The sequence below is a fragment of the Papio anubis genome, chromosome 13 (assembly GCF_008728515.1).
Source record: "Papio anubis isolate 15944 chromosome 13, Panubis1.0, whole genome shotgun sequence".
Classification (NCBI taxonomy): Eukaryota; Metazoa; Chordata; class Mammalia; order Primates; family Cercopithecidae; genus Papio; species Papio anubis.
In genome coordinates, this window is record NC_044988.1 from 47,248,054 (window position 1) to 47,273,230 (window position 25,177).

General features: G+C 38.4%; 1 protein-coding gene and 1 long non-coding RNA gene across 3 annotated transcripts in view; one reads left to right on the forward strand and one right to left on the reverse strand.

The window, feature by feature from the left end:
- ADAMTSL1 (ADAMTS like 1) overlaps positions 1-25,177 on the forward strand; it is a 952,161-nt gene that overhangs the window by 151,206 nt on the left and 775,778 nt on the right. The window lies entirely within an intron of this gene.
- The window catches only part of LOC103878306, a 40,730-nt gene that overhangs the window by 9,076 nt on the left and 6,477 nt on the right, over positions 1-25,177 (reverse strand). The window contains exons 2-3 of the long non-coding RNA XR_638451.4: positions 9,089-9,193; positions 7,408-7,450 (exon numbers count right to left, since the gene is read on the reverse strand). This is a non-coding gene — a long non-coding RNA (uncharacterized LOC103878306). The remainder of the gene's footprint in view (positions 1-7,407; positions 7,451-9,088; positions 9,194-25,177) is intronic.

The window sequence follows — 25,177 nt, forward strand, 5'->3', positions numbered from 1 at the left end:
TCTGAGATGCCCACCAGTTGGCCCAGGCCACATCCGCTCTAATGACAGGCAAGCCGGGCTTCCCTTTGACTTGTAAACTTCTTGCTGAGCTTCTGTGGTCGTTTTCTTTCACAAAAGTATAAATGCAATGCAGGAAGCACCATCCAGGTGTCTGTGTGCTGCCAAAAGATGGAGTGCATAGAATGGAGCTTCCTGTAAATAGGTGTGGAGCAGAGAAACGAAGAGTATGTTGTCTGTTCTCAGGTTACCCTGGAGGAAAAGACTCATTCCACTTCGGCCCTTTTTTATTTGGCAAATTTATTCGTTTTACCACACTGTATTTTCTTTACTTTTCTATTTGTTGTTGTTGTTGTTATTGAGATGGAGTTTCATTCTTGTCACTCAGGCTGCAGTGCAATGGCACAATCTCTGCTCACTGCAGTCTCCACCTCCCAGGTTCAAGTGATTCTCCTGCCTCAGCCTCCCAAGTAGCTGGGATTACAGGAACTCGCCACCATGCCCAGCTAATTTTTGTATTTTTAGTAGAGATGGCGTTACATCATGTTGGCCAGGCTGGTCTCGAACTCCTAACCTTAGGTGATCCACCTGCCTCAGCCTCCAGAAGTACTGGGATTACAAGTGTGAGCCACGGTGCCCAGCCTTACCACATTGCATTTTCCCTCACTGGAAAGGGAATGCTATCATCAGCCAGGCAGAACAAATTTATTGGAAATAAATGTACATTTCTTGTTTCTTTTCTACCTATATTCCTTATTTATTTCCTTTTTTCCTTCCTTCTTCCCTGTCTCCCTCCCTCACTGTATCCTTCTCCTTCTCTCTCTCTTTCCTACCTTGCTCACTTCCCTCTTTCCCTTCTTTTTATCTTTCCTTTATAAAACTTCCGTGAGAAGGAGGGAAACCACTTTCCTTTGAGCCCTGATACGAATTTCTTTACTATAGTGGTAATTGAAATTTGAATCATTTCTTGCTTAGTCTAATGAGAATATTATAATAATGGTTATTAAATCTATTAAAACTTCTGTAACATAAAGAAGTATGTATGGTACACTTACATGCATTTTTAAAATATGAAGTAAAAGTGAGGTCACAGTCAATGTCCAAAAGAGTTTTATCTGAGCAAAAAAAGCCATGATAGTTTAACATATGTGGGAGCCACTAGGACGTTGGGATTCACTCCACCGTATCCCACCCTTCTGAAGCTGTGTAGTTTGAGGACTATGTAATAAAATGGGGTTAATGTGTGTAGTTTGAAGTCAGTTTCAATATAAAAGTTTTATAAAAGTCAATTTCATTACTTTATAGCACACCAAAATCATTTAGTTTTGGCATATACCCTAGCTGACTGCAGTGATTTATCCAAGAAGAAAAACAGTTTCATTTCTAAAGGAAGAAAAGGCAAAAATCATAACCAACATCAGAAAATGGATTAGGGAAAGAAAGTAACATCTTTGGCCCCAAGCCCACCCTGGGAGGGCTGTGTAACCCCAGAAGGAGGCCAAGGCTGAATTAGAGCTGACCCAGGCTTTGGGGTATTTCCAAGCCGAGTGTTGAGCTAATATAGGGAAGTTCCTGCTGTGGGCAGGCCTGTGCCTATAAAAGGTGATGACTGAATATTTATTGATCAAGCTGTTAATTAAATACCAACTCCCCAAACAGCATTCAATTCATTTGAATTCCAAAGAAAGTAGTGTAGTGTCAATACAAATAAACACTCACCTAAGTAATAGCATCTAAAACTGTTACACAATTTAAACATCACCTCTAGTTGAATCCCTGATTCAAGAATGAGGATATTAGTTTTTTTCTTTTATTAGGTTCCTGTTTGGTTTCTCTAAACAATGTGGCAGTGAATAATTGTGACTTCCTCAAATCCTTCGAAACCAAGATCTATTCCTGTGGTTTAACCTTTTATTTTGTTTCTTTTCTTTGTATAGATAGCTAAGCCCTAATAAAACTATTGCTTAACATGGGAAATATTGGAAATATTTTATGGAATTTAGGTCATGACCATGGTGCTGTGCTACCAGATTAATACATTCTTCCACACATATTATTGAGTTCCTTCTGTAGTCTAGGTATTGTCCTCCTTGTGAGGTGGACACAGGTAAATACCAGTGATATAGTTCTTCCATTTAAGAAGCTTAAAACTTGTAGAAAAAGATCAGTGAGCAAACACATGCATGATCATACGTGGCTATAAGTGCTGTGGCAGAAATGATGAGGGCACAGTGACAAAAATAGTGCCTCCATGGGGTGATGAGGAAAGGGGCCTCTCTAAAGAGCTGGACATTAGGAGGCTGTCTTCAGAAAGATAAACAAACAAACAAACAAAAACAGCTGCACATGGTTATGAGTGCTTTGAGAGGGTTCCATTCAGAGGAAACAGAATACTTGAGGACCTCTTAGGGGAATGTACAGGCAGCTAATGTTGGCCAGTGTGGCAATGTCATATGAGCAGGGAGCTGCTGTTAATGGCTGGGAGACAGGATTTTGTTGGGTACATTGAGGGATTTTGTGTGTGGAGCGGGGCTGGGATATGTACATTATTGATACATATCAGTAATGACTTATGTTTTGATAATGTGTGGAGTGTGGCTTGTCAGAAAATAGGAGGAAAAATGGGGGTATTAAGGAGGCTTTTGCCTTACGGTGAGCCAGACAAGGTAGTAGAGATGGCGAGAAGTGGACCAATTAAATATATACTTGGAATTACATGCTGTTAGATGGCTACGGAAGATGAAGAAAAAGGAAGGATACAGAATGACTCCCAGGTTCCCGGTGTCTTTAAATGTTGGCAGCATTTACCGAGATAGGAAGAGTGAAAGAGAAGCAGTCTGGGAGGAGGAGGAGGAGGGTGGAGATTTATTGGTCTATTTTGGACCAGTGGAATTTCACATGCCTGTGAAATATCCAAATGTAGGTATAAAATTAGTGATAGGATATAAAAGTCTGAATTTCCCAGGAGAAATTTGGCCTGGAAATATAAATGTGGTAGTTATCACTATACAAATGGCATTGAAAGCCACACAAAGGCATATTTCACGTGGGGGGAAACAGAGGGCAGAAAACAAAGACGCAGAGACCCAGAGGCAAGCCCGGGACTCCTCTCCCTCATTGAGAGTTCATGGAGAAGAGGAGGAGGTTGCAAAGGAGATGAAGAACAGCCAGAAGCTCAGGTGGAAAACTGGGACACAGTAATATCATGGAAGCCAAGAAGGAAAATTGTTTTGAGCTTAAAGAGGGACATGTGATATTGAGAAAATGCATATCATGATTGATAAAAGGCACCTTGGATTTAACAAGATAAATTATTGGTGACCTCGCTGAAAAGTTTCAAAGAAAGGAGTGGTGGTCAAAGGTCACCCTGGAGTAGCTGAGGAGTAAATGGGAGCTGAAGGAAGGTAGACATCAAGTAAAAGCTACTTGTATGAGGAGCTGAATTGTGAACAAAATATGAGAAATGGAAAAAGCTGCAGAGTAATGTAGGGTCCAAGGAGGAATTTTTAAAAAATGCATATTTGTATGCTGATAGAATGAGTAAAAGGGAGAGACTGCTGAGGCAGGAGAAGGGGCTAATTGGAGGAAGATGAGAGGATAGAGAGGGGCTAGCCTTTTACGGAAAAGTCATCTTTGGATGTAACAGGAGAAGATGCAGCCCATTCAGGAAGTTTCATGGGTGAGAAGTCAGGGCATCCCCATCTTGGCCTTTCTGGGGTCTCAATGAAGAAAGAGATATGTTTGTCACCTAACAAGGACAGGGTGGGAAGGGATGGAGGAAGGAGAGTTGAACCGAGAGAGAAGATATAAAAATCATATAGGATAATAGTGAGCAAAGAAGCCTCCTACACAGATAAAAGTAGTAGCATTGCTGGGCTCTGTTGAGAGCCCATTTGGGGCTTGTGAGCATGGAGTTCAGGTGAAACCAGTTTAATCAGTACTTTTATAAGCATGACTCATGATATAGAATAAAAATAAAACAATTTTTTTTTCTCCCGTTATGCCTTTTATAGTTGCACAGTGGGGAAAGTTTTCTCTCTGCCACAGGTAGAAAATTCTGGAGGCTGAGGCAGGAGAATGGCGTAAACCCGGGAGGCGGAGCTTGCAGTGAGCCGAGATTGTGCCACTGCACTCCAGCCTGGGTGACAGAGCGAGACTCCATCTCAAAAAAAAAAAAAAAAAAAAAGCCTTTCTTCCCCTACCTCACAGCTCCTGTGTATCTGTTCTTAGTCAGAGATTCACTGACTAACTTTCAGGCTCATCCTGGGTTGTGCTCAGGGAGACAGGAGAGGACAGAGGAACAGAAGGTTTCTGCTCAACAGATACACTTGGAAAATAGATATTTCTTTGGTCCTGGTGTATATTTAAAGCTGTATCACTTTCTCTTGAGTATTTTTGTGGGTTTTTCTAGACTTGCCTTCTAAGCCCCTCCAATCCTAACTCCTGGGATGTAAGCATATTCTGTTTCTCTGGCTACGACTCGCTTCTCAGCTCCTGGTTTTCCGGAAGCCCAGTCCACCCATATTCTCTCTGCAGGGAATCCATTACCTTCCCAATTGGTTTGTACACCTGTAAGCCCCTGGCCCCTCAAAAAAAGGCAACTGAGCTCTCTTCAGTATGGCCCATCTCTGGCGTCAAGAAACAATCATGATGCTGCCTTTGCTCTTAGAAATTACAGAGTAGGCCGGGTGCGGTGGCTCACACCTGTAATCCTAGCACTTCGGAGGCTGAGGCGGGCGGGTCACGAGGTCAGGAGATCGAGACCACCCTGGTGAACACAGTGAAATCCCGTCTCTACTAAAAATACAAAAAAAATAGCTGGGCGTGGTGGCAGGCGCCTGTAGTCCTAGCTTCTAGGGAGGCTGAGGCAGGAGAATGGTGTGAACCCGGGAGGTGGCAGAGCTTGCAGTGAACGGATATCACGCCACTGCACTCCAGCCTGGGCGACACAGCGAGACTCTGTCTCAAAAAAAAAAAAAAAAAAAGAAAAGAAATTACTGAGTAGTGGATTCCAGGCAGCAGCCTCTCCTTGGTTCCCACATCAGAGGAGTTTATCAGCCTGTCTCTCTCAAGGTTCCCCAGGCAGGGGTCAGAACGTGTATCTGTGGAACCTCCATCCAGAGATGTGCTGTACTGAACGCTGGGTGGCCCCATAGATGCAGCCCTCACTAGGGTTGACTCAAGGGGGCACATATCCCCAGATACCCTTTCCTTTGATGGTGGATACTAGGCTCAGTGTCTAGCTGTTCTCACCCAAAAAAATCCTTCTTTTCTCAAAATGTGTTCTCAGTCTTTTACTCCCACCCTCATAAAGAAGGGTTTTTTAATGTCATCAAGTCATTTTCACTCTTTTTGAAGATTTGTATTCTGGCCACTTCACATTGGAATTTCACTGCTATCATGTCTTGATACCTCAAGTCGAAAGTTTCGGTTTAATATGCTTTTAACCTCTGTGTTTAATTTTTTAAAAGCAACCATTGGGCCGGGCGCGGTGGCTCATGCCTGTAATCCCAGCACTTTGGGAGGCCAAGGTGGGTGGATCCTGAGGTCAGGAGATGGAGACCATCCTGGCTAACACGGTGAAACCCCATCTCTACTAAAATACAAAAAAATTAGCTGGGCGTGGTGGTACATGCCTGTAGTCCCAGCTACTTGGGAGGCTGAGGCAGGAGAATGGCGTGAATCTGGGAGGCAGAGCTTGCATTGAGCCAAGATTGCACCACTGCACTCCAGCCTGGGAGACAGAGCGAGACTCTGTCTCAAAAATAAATAAATAAAAAAAATAAAAAATAAAAAGCAACCATTGGTCTGAAGAGTACCATGGCGGAAAGCATCCAGATTTATGTTTTTCTGGTAAGTCTTACAGGCACATGAGGTTGGATGTGTTCCTAAAGGGGTGATTTTATTGAGGGACTTCAGAATCCCAGCTGGACAAAAAGAAGAACTGAAGACAGGCAACAACTGGTGGATAGTGAGGAAGTGTGTGGATTGAAGGCCACATGCTTTTGGAGAATTGTTGTGGGAGTGCTTGACCAGGTGAGCTGAACAAAGAGGAAGTGGTGGTTAGAATACATTGTGTACTGATGATGACAAGGGTCCAAGTGTTACCATAGGAGAGCCTGGCAGAGGCAGAGGCAGAATGGAGGAAGAAGTAATGGGAGGTCAAGCAGTGAGAAGCCAAAGTGATGGATAGCTCATCTTCTGTGCAAATGCAGATTAAGCTGGAAATAGATGGGAAGACTGAACCAGAAGCAAAAGTCCTCAGTGAACAAAGAGTAGTGATGACAAAGTTGATAGAAACACCAAAGACATATAAGGTAGAGATATAAGATAAGGTATTTGGAGGGTGTCAGACTCAGAGGAGCAGTGGTTTTTGTAAGACTGAGGCAGAAGGATGGTACAGAAGTGGAGAGGGTGAGCTAGGAGGACACCTACAAGATGCCTCTGAACAAAATCTTTTTTTTTTTTTTTTTTTTTTTTGAGACGGAGTCTCGCTCTGTCGCCCAGGCTGGAGTGCAGTGGCCGGATCTCAGCTCACTGCAAGCTCCGCCTCCCGGGTTCACGCCATTCTCCTGCCTCAGCCTCCGGAGTAGCTGGGACTACAGGCGCCCGCCACCTCGCCCGGCTAGTTTTTTGTATTTCTTCTGGCTAACAGGGTGAAACCCCGTTAGCCAGGATGGTCTCGATCTCCTGACCTCGTGATCCGCCCATCTTGGCCTCCCAAAGTGCTGGGATTACAGACTTGAGCCACCGCGCCCGGCCTGAACAAAATCTTAAGATAGCATTGTGCATTAGGAATTGTGATTCTATGTCCTTTTCTTAGAATGGATACACAATACCAGAGAAAAAGGTACACTGTGCTAGAAAGGGTATGGACAGCAGCCAGGAAACCAGATTATTACATACTATGTTGTCTCTACAAAAAATTGGCTCTGCGTTATGGGATAAGTCACTTAACTCTGAATACCAAAACCCTATGTTGAAAGAGCAGCTTACAAAGCGTGTTTATGATCAAGTCAAGCTATTATTTTATGAGACAAACCCACTATGTGTTAGACATTATTTTTTCCATTTTACATTTAAAACACCAATTAAGGCCTAGAGGCACTAACTGATTCGCCTAAGTAGTATTAGACTTGGATGTAGATTTTCTGGTTCTAAGTCATTTCTACTTAATAATCATTCTGTCATCCTTCATTCTAGACACAGAAGTGCCCATTTGGACTCATAAAACATATTTTTAGAAAAAATCTCTCTTATTATTTTAATGTTAGTCCCAAAATTATTTATAACTGTAATTCTAACATATTTATTAATATTTTATGCATTTGTGAGTCAACTTTTAAAATATTAGTGATTTATCTGGTGATATAATGCCGACATTTAAACTAAAAACATTTCTAGTTGTACCTTATGTATAAAGATGACTTGATATCTTGAACTGATCATTCTTCTGGAAAAAAAGAAAACAACATTGCCCAGCTTGTTAATATTTTTGGCAGTTTGCAGCTTTGAGTGGGGGTGGACTTTGATAAGTCCAGTCTATCAGAATTAGTAAGTGGCAGTTACCGTCTCACAGTGGAAAACTGCTCTTTTAGTTCTGAAGATTGTAGAGAAGATACCATCAAGTGTAGTGCATATGGCTGCATGTCCCCAAATATAATATTCAGAGTAATTGTTTTACATGTAGTAATACTTTATTGTGAATGAGTATCCTTTCTTCAAGCTTGTAACACAAATAATTCTTTTTCATTGTTTTTTTCTGCCTTATATTACTCTCACTTTATAAACATTCCCAATCTTTAAGAACAGTTAACTCTCCTACAGCTGACCTTACGTACAAGAGTACTCTGTAGTCCTATTAAACATTTAACAAGCCTTCATGAAAATTGTATGCAGGTGGATCAGGGCAATACTTTAAAATCACTCGAGCTGAATGACACATGTTTGCAGATTTCCATGGGCCCAGTGCATGTTGCTTGGCCAAGCTCATCTTTTTAAAGAAACTAAAATCAGGAACATAGTTTTTAAAATTAGAAAACAACTTGCTTTCTCACTTTGTTTGTACCTCTCCCAAACCAAGGAACAAAAATTGAATCCTCTGTTTTTGTCTATTTATCTTTTGATTATCATTATAATTAATAGTTTAGACTTTAAAGATTATGATACAAGAATATGTAAGCATATCTGCATTGTTCTAAACAATTGTTTTAGGACAACGAAGAAAAACTATGTAACTGTGAAAATACTAGCGTATGCTTGTCCTGGATAAACTCAGGTAAACATTTTATATGTACTTATGATGTGAGAACAAGGTTAAGATTGATAAAGAGTCTTTGTTATATTGATAATGGCTCTGAACTGGTGGCTTAATATATTTTAAACTGCTTTTATTTGCTTAGGATAGGAATCACTCATTTGGAATATTTTCCAGTGAAGTAATTTTTTTCCACAAACCAAAATGCAAATAAGCTCATTTTCAACTATAGTTATCTTTAATGTTGAAAATTGTATTCACATTTTTTCGGACAGCAGGTTCATATAAAGGCAGAACAATAGCTTTATTTTGTTAAATAACATATAGAGGATAAGAAGTACGAAACTAAATACGTGCCCATATAAAGTTTTGAAGTAGTAGAAAATGTAAACTACAGTGGACATTTGCATCTGATTATCTCCACTGACCTAGATAGATTAAACCACCATTTTTAGCCTTTTTTTTTTTTTTTTTGAGATAGAGTTTCACTCTTGTTCCTCAGGTTGGAGTACAGTGACACGATCTCAGCTCACTGCAACCTCTGCCTCCTGGGTTCAAGTGATTCTTCTGCCTCAGCCTCCCGAGTAGCTGGGATTACAGGTGCCAAGCAGGACGCCCAGATAGTTTGTGTAGTTCTTAGTGAAGACAAGGTTTTACCATGTTGGCAGGTTAGTTATGACATTTTCAGCTTCTTAAGGACACCTTGAGACACATCCTATGTGAGCCTCCTTCACTTGCCTGTTCTTCAAGCCTCCCCAGACCAGATGACCCCAACGCTGTCCATGAATCCCTGTACTACCAACCTCTTTCTGGATGAATCCCTGTACTACCAACCTCTTTCTGGATGGTCTCCTGCCATAGGCTCAAGCAAATGTTGGGCTGGTTCCTCCAGTGTCCTTCTGCTCACTGTTGTGAAGGAGCCTACAGGAGAAAGAGAAGCTGAGAAAGGGAAGAGGCACAGGTAAGAAAGAAGAAATAGAGAGTTTAAGGGACTAAGAAAAACTGTCTAGCCTCCAGTACCTAAAAATCCTTAAATAGCTAATATAACATGAGAACATTATGAGAAGCAGAGTAGGAAAACCCATAATTAGAAGTCAAAACGAATGTAACAAATTATAAATAAAGGTAATATGTCACAACCAGTACTGCCAGGAAGCTGGATTCTGATACATCATCAATTACTTTGCAAAATATTATTAGATAAGGATTGAATAAGTGGAAAAATTAAAACTGCATCTTTATTACAACAGCATTATAGAGAAACATGTGGAACATAAGACTTGAGACAAAAAGACTTTATTTTGAGGATGTGGGGCAAGACATGAAACTGTGTCTTTAAGTTTAGCTACTATTGAAGGCAATATTTGAGGTTTTTAGGGCCGTTGAAACAGCGATAGGCTGGGGGACCTACTAGTGTTGGAAAGATGGTGGTAAGCATAGGTTCAGACACTTTAAAAGCAGGTTTGTCTTGTATGATGAGTTCGGTTCTCAAGGTTAGAGTTCTGTAACATTGAAATAATATATGGAGATATTCATCTAAAATTGGCTAAGTCATTGAAGAAGTTATCATGATAGGAAATCTTTTAGTGCCAATGAGACTAGGCTTTTTTGGATAAAAATGCCCACATGATTGACTGTGGCATACATCACCCAAGAAAAATGTATGTCTGTTTTTAATGTTGGTATTTAGCCTTTGGCTTGGTTCAAATGCTGTAGGTAATTTCAGGCTTAAACCTTTGATTGTGTAAAGCTCTGAAAATCTCAGAGCACTTAAGAGTTATATGAAAGACAGACTCGCAGTCATCTGGAATTCCAATTCTAAACACGGTACAACTGGGGCTCTTTATGAGGAACAATTTGCTGTTTTCTGCCTGCTATTCAGCGTTGTGTGGACAACCTCGTCCATAAGACATACAGCTTAAATAATGTTTCTGGATATTCTGTATAACTTGTAAATGTTATTCCTGATATTAAAGTTAGCTTATACCACCCTCCACAATACAATATTCTTGCTCTAGCTCTAAACATTATTTACTCCTCTTTTTAAGGGCTTACTACATTAGAAAACCCTTTGCCCCAGTTCTCGTTTCCATAGACCTAGACCAATATGGTCGGTGGCTTCATTCTCTGTACTCTGGATGAAAGATGAAATAAAGCATCCTGAAAACTAACAGAGGCCAATTAAAATATTCACCAAGGAAAAATATTTACTGACTTTTAAGAAGGAGATGACTTCCCTCCTCCACTTCCCATTGTAGACAAGTTTCCCTACCTTCCAAATTCCTTGCCACGTGAGCATCAATGTTTTGCCTTAGCTAGACCCCAAGACTCTAATCTTGGACAACTGCTTTCCATACAGATTAGGTGAGTGTGGTCTGTTCTTTCTGTAAAATCAAATTAAGAGGTGGTGATGAGGCTGGGGCAGTTGCTCACGCCTGTAATCCCAGCACTTTGGGAGGCCAAGGCAGGTGGATCACCTGAGGTCAGGAGTTTGAGACCAGCCTGGTCAACATGGTGAAACCCCATCTCTACTAAAAATACAAAAATTAGCTGGGTGTGGTGGTGTGCTCCTGTAATCCCAGCTACTCAGGAGGCTGAGACAGGAGAATTGCTTGAACCCAGGAGGCAGAGGTTGCAGTGAGTCGAGATTGCACCACTGCATTCCAGCCTGGGCAACAGAGCAAAACTCCATATTGGGGGAAAAAAAAAAAAAAAAAGTGGTGGTGATGGAATTCTCTTAGCTTTTCATTAATGTTCAATTCATAGTCACCTCTGATGCTATGAAGAAAACCGATCAATTACACCATACAGCTCAAGCTCCCTCTCTCCCTTTCTGCTTCCTTTCCTTCCTCTCTCCCTTATCCTCTCTCCCTCTCTCCCACCCTCCCATTGCTTTCCTTTCATCCATCCAAGTGCTAAACACATTCTAGGTGCTGGAGACATGAGAGTGAGCAAAACAGACAGAAATCCTTACAATCATGCAACTTAACGTTATAATCAGGTGAAGCAGAAATATGCGCAAGTAAAATATATATCTTGTCAAGTGCTGCTAGGACATTAGGGATAAAAATAAAGTTTGCAAAGGGGGAAGGAAGAAAGGGAGAAGAGGGCTGCAGTTTTAAATAGGGAAATTAGGTAAGATTCTACTAATAATCTGACATTTGAGCAAACCATGTGGGTATCTGGAGGTAGATTGAAGCTGAAGGGACAGCAAGTGCTACCACGCTGAGCTGGGAGCATGCTGATGTGTTCAACAGAGAGCAAGGAGGTGATGAGACTGGAGTGGACTGAACATGAAAATTAATAGGCAATGTGTAGAGAGAGGGCCAGATTATATAGGACCTTGTAGACTATGTTTTTCCTGTGATTCAGGTGGGAACCTCCTGGGAGCAATAGAGGAACTAATGCCTATATTGCCTGGGTTTGGATCCCAGCTTTGCCACTTACCAGCAGCTGTGCAATTTTGGGCACAATACTTAACCTTACTGGGCCTCTGTTGCCTCCTCTTTGAAGAAAGTGATACTATCTTCTTCATAGACCTCATGATGAAATGGCATAATACAAGCAAAGCACTTTGGACATTGATACATACTAATTATATAGTATGTATTGTGTAACATATATACACAAATACACGTGTGTGTGCATATATATATACACACACATATACATACTGTGTGTGGGTGTATATACATAGCAGGTTATACACACACACACACACACACACACACACAGTAGCTGGTTGGCACTTGGAAGTCTCACTCTGGCTGCTGTTTAGAGAAGTGACTGTAGCAGGAACAAGGATAGGAGCTATTTATCTAATGTAGCCAAGAGATGGCGGTGGCTCAGGCCAGGACAGTAGCAGCATAGATGGTAAGAAATGGTCAGATTATAAGATAATATCTTGAAAGTCAAATCAATGAGCACAGATTGCGTATGAGGTGTAAGAGTAAAGGAAGACTGCAGGCCTTTTTGCCCTCAGCAGCTAGTGGGCTGGCACTGACGTTTACCAAAGGAAGGAAGAATATGAGAGACATAATTTTTTGAGGGAAATCAGAAATCCAGATTTTAGACACATTAAGTTTGAAGTGCCTGTTGATCATTTACATGAATTTGACTCTGCATCTTTGTTACAGAGTGAAGCAGGCTCAAGGTAGTCCAGACTGAAGGAAGAACAGACCTTTCAGAGACAGGGACTACCATATAGAGGAGGGAGGAGGCCTTCAAGCATTTGCCAGTTGTGTTGTAGGAATAGGAGACTAACCTTAAATAAAACAGAGGGACCAGTGATTTGAATTCCATTGCCTGTGCTTGGTACAAATAATTTAGTGAGTTAAAAAAAAAAAGCAAAATAAACAGCCAAAATCAATTTCTTTAGGAGCCATCATATAATCCTAAATCTGCTTAAAAGTTACATCAAAATCTCCCTAATGTTGCCTCTCAGAATTCCATGACTATGATAACTACATTCTTTCACCTACTGATGTATTGCCATAAAAATAGAACAGATATTATTAAACAGCAAGATAAGAACCTGTAGTGCACACTCTGATACAATCACATATTAAATACTATCTTCAGTGATTGGTAACTGGGTTACTTTGGCTAGCTGATTTATGTGTACTTTCAAAAGCGTGTAAATGATTTTGTACAACAAGGATGGTTATAACTGACTAAAATGATGCTTATGACAATTTCTGTAAAAAGTGGGACAATGGCCCTTAATGAGGGATGACTAAGTCGTGTTTCAATTTTTCATAGTATTAGCTTCATAGTTTTTGATTTCAAGTGCTTTGTAAACAGTGAATATTTCTTTTTAAAAAATGCTTTCCATATTCAGAACTTAAGATTTTGATGACTTATGATTGCTGATTGCTTGAAACTTTAAGAGAACTCAAACAATAACCTATTATATAACTCCGTAATCAACTCTGTTTTTGTAAAGTCATCTTCCAACCAACATTCTCATGAGGCTGAGTTAATTTTGTTATTATATGTTTAATTATTGCTTTGCTTGACTTGGATTAGATAGCCACCGTGTTGTATTAACTTTATTTTTGTGCTTTCATTTTTCTCATTTATCACACACTGTAGTTAATTTTAGTCATAACCTTTTCTTTACTCCCTCCCTAAATACTTTTTAAAATGCTTTCAGCCAGAAGTTTTTCATGTTTACTTTCATCTCAAAGAGCCATCTTCTGGAAAATTTAAGCAAAATATATTTAGCAATGAGTGTATTTTATGGAGGAAAAGAAACTGTTCATTTTTAAAGCAATTAAGTTTGTACAGTAATTGATAAACTATAGTTTGGAAATATCCATGTATTTAGCTAGTTTTCAATGAAGAATTCTCCTAGGTCACTTAAAGTGAGATAATATGAAAGTGGTTAAGTTCTACAAATTGGCCTAAGTTCTCATAATTTTTAATTTTTTACATAAATCTCTTCATAAAATATACTTTCTTATTAATAGATCTAGAGCCATGTGACTATGTAATTTTGGATTTGCATTTTATAACAGAAAATTTAAAGTTTTCTATTAGTAGACATGTTTGGGTTTAGGATATAGAAAGTTATTATCATAATTTAACAGTGGTTATTTTGGAATAGGTGAAATAATGGATATTTAAGTACTTTTTGATAATATTTTATGATTTTTCTGTAAAAAAGTAGAAAATGTCTCTTTTAAGTAGAAGAAACTAAGCAATTTGTATCAGCATTGTATTGCAACTACTAAGGTTCTTGGTCTTTTGCAATTAAAAGTTGCAGAACATACAAATAGTATTGGTCACTTACCTGTCTTTTGGATGAAATAGAAGGCGGTTGCCTATCTCAGGAATTTCAATAAGCAACAATTTGTCCACACCTGATATCTTTGGGCCCTTTAACTTATATTAAACAATCAGCCCTGGAGGTACCATACTTCATGATCTCAAGATATATTACAAAGCTGTAGTAATTAAAACTCTACGTACTTGCATAGGGACAGACATATAGACCAATGGAACAGAATAGAGAGCCTAGAAATACACACATACAGGGTCAACTGATCTTTGGTAATAGTGCCAAAAACACACAATGGGGAAAAGATAGTCTTTTCAACAAATGGCATTGGAAAAAGTGGATATTTATATACAAAAAAAATGAAATTGTATCCCTATCTTCATATATAAAAATCAACTTTAAATAGATTAAATACTTAAATATAAGACTGGAAACTGAAAAATTTGTAGGAGAAAACATAAGGGAAAGTCTTCATAACATTAGTTTTGGCAGTGACTTCATGGACAAGATACTAAATGCATAGGCAGCAAAAGGAAAATTAGACAAGTCACACCACATCACACTGAAGAGCTTTTACACAGCAAAGGGAACAATCAACATGGAGAAAATGCAACTTAAGGAATGGTAGAAAACATGTACACAAATTATATATTTGGTAAGGAGTTAAACTCCTACAACTCAATAGCAAAGAGACTAATAACCCAATTAAAAATAAGATAGGAACTTGAATAGACATTTCTTCAAAGAATACATACAAATGATCAACAGGCATATGAAAAGATGCTCAATGTCAGTAATCATGAGGGAAATGCAGATGAACACTACACACAATGAGATAGGACCTCATACCTATTTAGGATGACTGTTATAAAAATGAAAGACAACAATGTTGGTAAGTTTGTGGAGAAATTGGAACCTTAGTACAATGTTGATAGGAATGTAAAATGGAGCAGCCAACTGTGGAAAACAGAAAGGTGGTTCCTCAAAAAATTACACTAGAACTCCCATATGATCTAACAATCCTACTTCTGGGTATTTATCTGAAAGATATGAAATCAGGAGCTCAAGGAGACGTTAGTATCCCCATGTTCACTGCACGATTAGTTTTAATAGACAAGATATGGAAACAACCTAAATGTCTATCAACAGATGAATGGATAAACAAAATATGGTGTATATACATCGTGGGATGTTATTCATTCTTTAAAAAGAAGAAAATGAACCCAGGAGGCAGAGGTTGCAGTAAGCCAAGATCACGCCATTGTAGTCCAGCCTGGGTGACAGGAGTGAAACTGTCTCAAAAAACAAAACAAAACAAAAAATTTGTGACTCTGCCAGGTTTTGGTATCAGGATGATGCTGGCCTCATAAATGATAGACTGGATAAAGAAAAGTGGCACATATACACCATGGAATACTATGCAGCCATAAAAAAGGATGAGCTTATGTCCTTTGCAGGGACATGGATGAAGCTGGAAACCATCGTTCTCAGAAAAAAACACAAGAACAGAAAACCAAACACTGCATATTCTCACTCATAAGTGGGAGTTGAACAATGAGAACACATGGACACAGGGAGAGGAACATCACATACTGGGGCCTGTTGTAGGGTAGGGAGCTAGGGGAGGAATAGCATTAGGAGAAATACCTAATGTAGATGATGGGTTGATGGGTGCAGCAAACCACCATAGCATGTGTATATACATGTAACAAACCTGAATGTTCTGCACATGTATCCCAGAACTTAAATGAAAAAAGAAAAAATATGGATGAACCTCGAGAACATTATGCTATGAAATAAGCCAGTCACAGAATGACAAATATGGCATGATTCCACTTGTAAAATAGTCAAACTCATAGAACCAGAGAGTATAATGGTGGTTTCAGGGTCTAGAGGGAGGGGAAATTGGGAATTGCTTATTAAGAGAATATATTTTCAGTCACGCAAGGTGATAAGCTCTAAAGATCTGTTGTATAACATCCTGCCTATAGTTAACAATATTGAGAGGTGCACTTAAAAATATGTTAAAAGGGTAGATCTGTTAAAAGAGTAGAGCTCAGGTTAGATTTTTCTTACTATAATTTAGATTAAGTTTGGTAAAATACAGTGAAGAAGTTGTTACAGTGTTTTACCATTTGTTAGCACTTTCATTTTCAGTTTAAATGCTTGGTCATTAAAAATTACTTGTTAACACACCCATAGTATGTCTATTATAAAAAGGAAAAAGAAAATAAGTATTGGCAAGAATGTGAAGAAATTGCTGGTAGGAATGTAAAAGGTTGCAGCTCCATTGCAAAAAAAAGTATGCCACTTCCTCAAAAAATTAAATATAGAATTACTATGTGATTCAGGATTCTACTCCTAGGTATAAACACAAAAAAATTGAAAGCAGGGACTCAAATAGATATTTATAAATGAATGTTCGTAGCAGCATTATTCACAATAGCCAAAACATGAAAGCATCTCATGTCCACTGATAGACCAATGAATAAACAAAATAGGGTATATACACTCAATAGAATATTATTCAGCCTTAAAAAGGAAATTCTGACTCATGCTGCAACATGGATGAACCTTGAAGACATTATGCTAAGTTAAATAATTTAGTCACCAAAGGATAAATACTGGATGTTTCCATTTATATGAGGTACCCAGAGTAGTAAAATTCAGAGACAGAAAATAGAATGGCAGTTGCCAGAGGCTTGGAGGAGATGGGAAATAGAGAGTTAGCATTTAATAGGTACAGAGTTTCAATTGGGGAATATGAAAAAGTTCTGGAGCTGCGTGGTGGCAATGGTTACAACAGTATGAATATACATAATACTAGAGAACTGTACACTTAAAAATGGTTTAAAATGGTAAATTATATGTATCTTTAAACACAATAAAAATAACCTGTAAAACTATTCCCATTCCTGCTTGACATTTAAGACCCTTTCCAACTTTATCTCTGCCTTCTCTCCTTCCTGCCCCTGGGGTTTTTCTTCCTGTTTTCTGATAGTTTTCTTGTTCCTCATAACCACATGACCCTTCTTATTCTGGGCTGTGTACACTTGGAACACCCTTCATGTAGCTTCTCTCTTACTTGCTTTTCCAGGTTCTCCTCAATGGCACCTTCTCCATTAAGCTTTTCTCTCCAACTTGAAAGAATCTTTACTTAAATAAGTAGCGTGTGTGTGTGTGTGTGTATACCTAACATCTAATCAGCCAATTATTGGATATAAGTTGGTTGTCAACCATTAGCCCCACGGTACTGTTTTTTGTTTGTTTTTTGTTCTTGGTATCACTGACAAAATTTTTCACTTTAAGCAAAGTTGCTTACATAAAGTTTATATGGTGTCTTATTTTTGATTATATTATATCTTATTTATATGGTGTCTCTTCTTTGTTAGTGTTATTTTTTGGAAAGGGTCTTGCTGAAGTGTCATGATAACAAATTATTCATATTTTATAAAAAAAGGAACATCAAGGAGGCAAGTCTTTGAATTAATAAACCTATATAGAGCCTTGGATTTCACCCTGGCCTCTGGCTGTGCCCTTCTGAGATCTCTGAATGTGCCATTTAATTTCCCTCATCTTGGGGTTTTCTCTCTGTAAATCAGGACCTTCCTTGTACTATGGAGAATAAGCTGTAGCATCATCACACAGTGTCTAGGACACTAAGACGTTAGAGTCAGTGACATTTGGGTCCTGATGCAGTCTTTACATTTAGCTGTGGATCCTTATCCATGTCACTTCGTTTTTTTGGATTCTTAGTTTTCTCACATGAAAATGGGGATAGCCATCACAGTGAACTTACAGAGCAATGTGGCTATGGGTAACTGATGAACATAGTATGCTATAAAGAAGTAAAGGAGCATTATAATTATTATAGTATGGTCCCGTCCATCTAGTAGCAAGAGAGTCCTTGTGCCTAAAATGATGAATAAGAAAACAGAGCAGCACGGGTATTGTGAGGGAGTGAGTGGTATGATCAGTGAATGCTAGAGAGGCTGCAAGGAAATCACAAAGGTCGAAAACAAGCTTTTAATTTTAAGGAATCTCATGAACTTCTCTCTTGATTACACTCTTTGGGAATGGTCTGTGTCAGTTTCTAATTCTAATTTGATATTTTATCTGATATTTTTGTTCATCTGTAGATACATCTGGGATACTACATCCCCAAGCAGCTTGGGATTACCTGAAAACATAATCATTCAAAAAATGTTTGCTTGGCATTGTCTGTATTTGGGGCTTGGCTCTGGGGAAAGTGAAATGAATAAGACATTCACTTTAGGTCATGGATCTCTCAAGACAGTTGGGGAAGACAGACACACAAAAAGACAATTGTAGCTCAACATCACAAAAGCTATAAGGTACCCAAGACTTTCAGAGTACAGGAGAGATAGAGATTGTCTCTCTGGGAATGTGAGGAAGGCTTCACAAAGGAAGTGACATTTTTATTGGGTCATGAAGGATGAGTAGAAAGTATCAGGCAGGGAAAATGACTCCAGCATTATAGTTGAATGAGGGAAATGTGTGTACACATATACATGTATTTGCTTCGAAGTCAAACATGAATTATTTTGGGGATTATCTTCTGTCTTTGGTCCATACCACTGCTTCTTTTTTTCTTGATGTGGATAATTGAGAAATGACTCCAATGATACAGGAATAAGCTCTTGTGCCTGGCGTTTGCAGTTTGGATTTTCCCAGTCTTTCCCCAATACTTGTGGTCCGAAAGTTCCTAGTAGAGAATTTTTCATTTGCTCCAGAATCCCCCAGTTTCACCTCCCACAAAGATAGTCTGGTCAGGATACTTTGGGGCCACCAACATAATAAAAAGTTGCCAAAATAAATGTTTTCCATCAAGACTTCACACTTGCACTTAATGAAATAGACATTTTTCAAACTGTTTCTTTAGAGCTAAGTTTTTCTTTAAGATTTGTAATGAAAATATTTCATGACCTGTTGACATATTCATATGGTGATTTTCAAAAGGCAGATTTCATTTACAAAATGGACTTGGCAAAAAGTAGGAATATCTGGGAAGCTGAACAAGGCTGTTGACAGGGAAAATTGGGGCTGAATCATGACTGACATTGTTTTGCAGCTGTGCCATTTTTAAAGAGTGACCAATGGGATGGGGTTTATGGAGGCCTCATGGTAATAATGCTGAGATTGGCAGTTAATGGCCATTCATAGTGGAACTGCATAGGTAGCAGCTGACAAGTAGAGAAAATAAGTTCCTGTAATGGATTTTTTTTTTCTGCAAATGCCAGGAAAGTGATAGAAGAAATACTATTTAGAAGAAAGATAGTAAAGAAAAAACAAACTGCAGTATTTTTCAAAGGAACAGATTAAAAAATCAGAATTTTTTCTTTGAATTCTTAGCCCTATATTTTCTTTATCCTTCATTATCTCATTCAGTTAGCTCTTTGGCTAGTTGACTAACAGATACGTAATTTAAGTTTTTTAAATGCAGACTGTTTAGAATAGAATATATATGCTGTGTATTCCCCCGACTCCGTGGTTGAAAATTAACAAGGAGTGTTCGAATTCAGATGGCATAAGGCCTCATTGGAAATAGTCCTCAAAATTAATTCAACTATTCTTTTAGGTTTATGAAATTTATATTAGGACTATCCTCATTTTCCTAAGCTTCTATTCCTCATATCAGTAAGCTAAGAGGTTATTAAGAAAAATATAAATATTATTACTTAGAGTTACATAATAACAAATGTAACTATAAAAATCTAGTAAAATTCTTTAGGAAGAGACTCTCCTAAAGTTTTTAGCCATCCCTGGGAAGGGTTTCAAAAGATTTGGCCAAGAGCATGGTATTTGAGCTTTGGTCTTAGAAGAGAAAGAAATCACTTTTCACTGAGGAAGAGATCACACAAAGCTTCTTGAAAAGCTGGTGTTTGAACCAAGCTTTAGAGAGGGGAAGTGGGGCTGGATGAGGGCAGGGCTCACTAGTGAGAGAAATACGGGAAGGTCATTGTGCAATGGGGCAGCTAACTCTAAGAGGAGAGAAAATGAGGTAGGTCATTGTTAAGTCAATCCTGGTCGTTGGAAAGTAAGGAGCTCCCAGGCAGAATTCTAGGTTTGGGAGTTGATGCATCATTTCATTTTGTCAGACACTAGGACACTAATGAGAGAGTAGTTTTGGTTGGATAATGTACCTGGAGTAGATTTCAGAGGCTAGAAACTGGAGGTTAGAAAACCTATGAGTAATAGCTACCATTATTGGTTGCCTGTTAAATGCCACTCACCGTGATGTAGACTTTTAATGTATTCTTTCAAACCCTTTCAAGAATTTACCTCCATTTTACAGATGAAGAGACTGAGACCCAGGGAGAAATGAATAAGACATTGACTTTAGGTCATGGATCTCTCAAGACAGTTGGGGAAGACAGACACATAAAAAGACAATTGTAGCTCAACATCACAAAAGCTATAAGGTACCCAAGACTGTCAGAATACAGGAGAGATAGAGATTATCTCTCTGGGAAGGTGATAACCTCCTTTCTGTGGCTACTCTGTGTCTGGTCAGCGACAGGCTAAAACTAGTTGGCTTTATCTGCCTCTATCTCTGCGCCCTGATTACACACCATATATACTGCCACTATGTAAACTTCTCAGTTATGTGTGTAGTATTACAGTTCTCTGTCCTCTTCCTTCCTCCTTCCCCCATACGCTCTTCACTTATGCATTTTAGATCTGTCATCTGTTGTGTGTACAGGACATTTTGTGTATGGCATCTGTGAGCTACTGCGCCCAGCCCTCTGGTTTTCTTAAAGATGACTCTGTCTCGTTTCATCAGGTTCAGCCAAATGCCACCTAAACCTAAGCATAATCAGTGGTTTTGTCTTCTAAGTACTTTCTAATTGCAACCTCCGCCTCCTGGATTCAAGTGATTCTCCTGCCTCAGCCTCCCAAGTAGCTGGGACTACAGGTGTGTGCCACCATGCCCTACTAATTTTTTTTTGTATTTTTAGTAGACACAGTGTTTTACCATGTTAGCCAGGATGGTTTTGATCTCCTGACCTCGTGATCTGCCCGCCTCAGCCTCCCAAAGTACTCGGAATACAAGTGTGAGCCACTGCTCACATAATCAGGGTTCCCTCTCAAAAATATAAAGACTAGAATTAGAATTTTCAATCATATCTTTTACCTGCCTTCCTCCTTCCTGTCCCTCTATGTAGGTCACGTGTTTAGTGTTTAGATGTAGACCTTTGATGCTAAATGGGTGGTTCATAGATGCAGCTTAGAGTGACACCTGGGAGCTAGTTGCAAATGCAGATTCTCAGACTCCACCTGAGACCTTCTGAATCATAATCTATCTTTTAACAAGATGCCCAGGGGAAGTCATCATCTTACACACATGCTCTGATGAAAACACTGCATCAGAATAGGGCTCACAGCCAACAGATCACACACAAGTACCTACATGCAGAGATTTAAACTAATGGATTTAAATATATTTTGATGGTTTTCAATCCATTTTAATTATCACGGTGTTGAAAGTTCAAATTGGCCAGGGAGCGACTCCATCAATTTGACATGCTCTTAGTAGTCCCTGATAAGTTTCTTTTCTTTTTTTTTTTTTTTTGAGAGGGAATCTCGCTCTGCCACCCAGGCCGACCTTGGCTCACTGCAACCTCCACCTTCCAGGTTCAAGCCACTCTCCTGCCTCAGCTTCCCAAGCAGCTGGGATTACAGGCACATGCCATCAAGCCCGGCTAATTTTTGTATTTTTAGTAGAGACGGAGTTTCACCATGGTGGCCAGGCTGGTCTCAAACTCCTAACCTCAGGTGATCCACTCGCCTCAGCCTCCCAAAGTGCTGGGATTACAGGTGTGAGCCACCGTGGCGGCTATTCTCTGATAAATTTCTTAGTGCTGGTCTGACAACGTATTTCAGTCTCATCTTGCATAATTCTTGCCCCAGTCCTGGAATCAGACATTTAAGAAGCCCTGGTTTCTTTTAGTGGGAAGTGGTATTTTAAGATCCAAATCTGAGAGTTAGCAATGCCTACTGCTACTGGGTTAGCCATTGTTTCTAAGCCTCCTGAATGGGGAATTTGAGTTCATTTTGTTATTTTTGATTCATATTCAGGACTATGGACCTTTTTATTTGGTCTTGTCTGTATTGTAACTCTTTCCTTCCTTTCTTGTTGTCAGGAGCATAGGGGATAATTGCATCAGACTTTCCACAGTCAGTCAATTACATTCTTTCTTATCCTTTATTATACAACAACAGTCTCAGTAACAATACTAATACTACCACTCCAATATGACAGTATCATGTAAGTAATATGGCATGTACTACTTTTTTGGTCAGCTGCTTTTACTCAGCATGTTTTTTAAAACATGTAGAATTGTTAAAAATGTTGCATATATAATGTGCATATTCAGTGAACAATAATGACAATGACTAAGTATATAGTAATTACCATATTCCCTTCTTTATCTCACTCTTAGTTCTATCAATAAATGTATATTTAATGTTTACCAGCAATTTTTATTTCAACATTTCTTTAGACCAGCATTGTCTAATGGAACTTTCTGCAGTGATGGAAATGTTCTGTAACTATGCTGTTCAATATAGTAGCCACTGACCCATAGGGTGGCTCTTGGTACCAGTCTGTGGCCAGAGTGGGGGATGGGCGTGGTGGAGATTCCTGCCGTATTGGATAGTGCACTTCAGATGTTTTGGTTATGTGAAGCATGTTCTCTATCACATTCTTCAGAATGGGCTCATGGGATCAATAGTTCCTAATGCTTTTTTAAAATCTTCTTTTTCTGAAGTATACTTTATTTAAAATGCAAACATTAAGAATTCACTTTTGTAGGGTTTGACAAATATATATATTGCATCATCACCATCCAAATCATGAGTAGATCTTTTATGTCACCCTAGAAACTTCTCAAGTGCTCCTTCAAGTTAATTCCTTATTTCCTCTTCCCCAAATAACCATTGATAAGATTTCTGCCACTATAGATTAGTTTTACCAACTCTAGAACACATATAAATAATATGGTATGTACTACTTTTTTTGTCATCTTTTCTTAGTATGCTTTTAAATCAACTTTGTTGAGGTATAATGTACATATCATAAAAGGCATCCATTTTAAGTATGCTTTTGGATGAGATTTGTTAAATGTATTCATCTTTGTATCAGATATACTGTCAAGATACATGACAGTTCCATCATCAAAATATAGTCCCTTGTCCACCTTCTTAGTCAGTTACCCATCCCCATTCCAAGCCAACGTTGATCCCCGTTCTAAGCTAACGTTACTAGATTAATCTCTTCTAGAGTTTCATATACATGGAATCATGTGGTATGTACTCATATGGTTCTGGTTTCTTTGGTGTAGGATAACATTTTTGAATGTTGTGTGTATAAATATTGCTGTGTAGCATTCTATTGTAGGCATATATTACAATTTGTTGATCTATTCATCTTTTGATAGATATTTGTGTTTCTGGATTTTGGCTATTTCTGAGATTTTAGCAGTAACACCGCTATTAACTTCAGCGTACAACATTCTGGCTGCCAAAAATTTCCGTTTTGCTTAGGTAAATCCCTAGAAATAGAATTTCTGGGTCATATGGTAACTGTATATTTAACTTTATAAGAAACTTCCAGTGTATTCTTCAAAGTCATTACACTGCTTTATCTGCAACCAGAATTGTATAAAAGTCTGCGTGCTCCACATCCTTGTTAATACTTCGTATGCTCTGTCTTTACAGTTTTCATCAATCTAATGCAGTGTACAATTTTCATCAATCTAATGCATATCTCTCATTATGGTTCTAGTTGGCATTTTCCTGATTAATAATGTTGAGCATCTTTGTAGAGTATTTGCAGCTCCTTTTGTGAGACTTTTACAGAATGTTTACATTTAGTTCTTATCTTCCCATTCCTAGGTTGTAAAGATTCTTTGTATATTCCAGTACAAGTTCTTTGTCAAACATATTTGTTCACTTTTTTCTCTTCTATGGTTATTGTTTTCAGTGTATATACTGAGAAATCTTTGCATTCTCCCAAAATGGTATGGATTTTCTCCTATGCTTTTTCCAAAAGTTTTATAGTTTTTAAATTTTAGGTTTAGGTTAGTGATCCATTTTGAATTACTTTTTATGTACAATGTAAATTAGAGATCAAGGTTTATTTTTTCTCCAGATTGATACACAGTTTTTACAGAAACATTTATTGAAAAGATGATCCAATCTCCCATTGAATTACAATAGCCTTTGTAAAAAATAAATTACGGGTATTTTCTGGAATTTATTTTGTTCTATTTATCTGTATGTTTATCTTTATTCTAATACTATATTGACTTGATTAATACAACTTTGTAATAAGTATTGAAAACAGGTAGTTTGACTTATCCAACTTTGTTCTTCCTTTTTCAAGACTATTTTGACTGGTTTCTTTGCATTTCCATATAAGGTTTATAATCAGTTTATTCATTTATAAAAAGGAAATTTTAACAATTTTGGGTCTTCTAATTCATGGACATGATATATCTTTATTAAAATGTAGATCTTTAATTTATCTTTGCATTGTTTTGTAGTATTCAGTATACAGAACTGAGAACTCTTGTTAAATTTATTTCAAAGCTATGGTAAGTGCTATTGTTTTAAATTGCATTTTCCAAATATTGTTGCTAGTCTAGAAACATGTAATTGATTTGCATATATTGACCTTGTATTATGCAACTTTGCTAAATTAACTTACTAAATCTAATTGCTTCGGAAGATCCTTGAGTGTTATCTGCAAACCATGACATGCTAACAACTTCATTTCCTATCTGTAAGCCTTTTATTTCTGTGTCTTGCCCTATTTCACTGGTTAGAATTCTGGGCACTTTCTTTGTGCCTCTCTCTACTTTCTGGTGTCCTACCCTAAGGATTCCAGCCAATTCACCTACTTTGAATTCTGATCCATGCATTGTAATCTCATCAGGACCACAGTGCTTAGCTAGGACTCCAACTCACTGAACTACAATAGAGAATTGATAAATGTCCTTAAACAAAGATCCAGGTCAATTCTGGGGCTCACTTTGTGAGTTTCTCTCCCCTAAGGATTATAGTTTTGTGCTGTCTGTTGATTAATGTCTGAAGAGAGTTGCCTTATATATTTGATT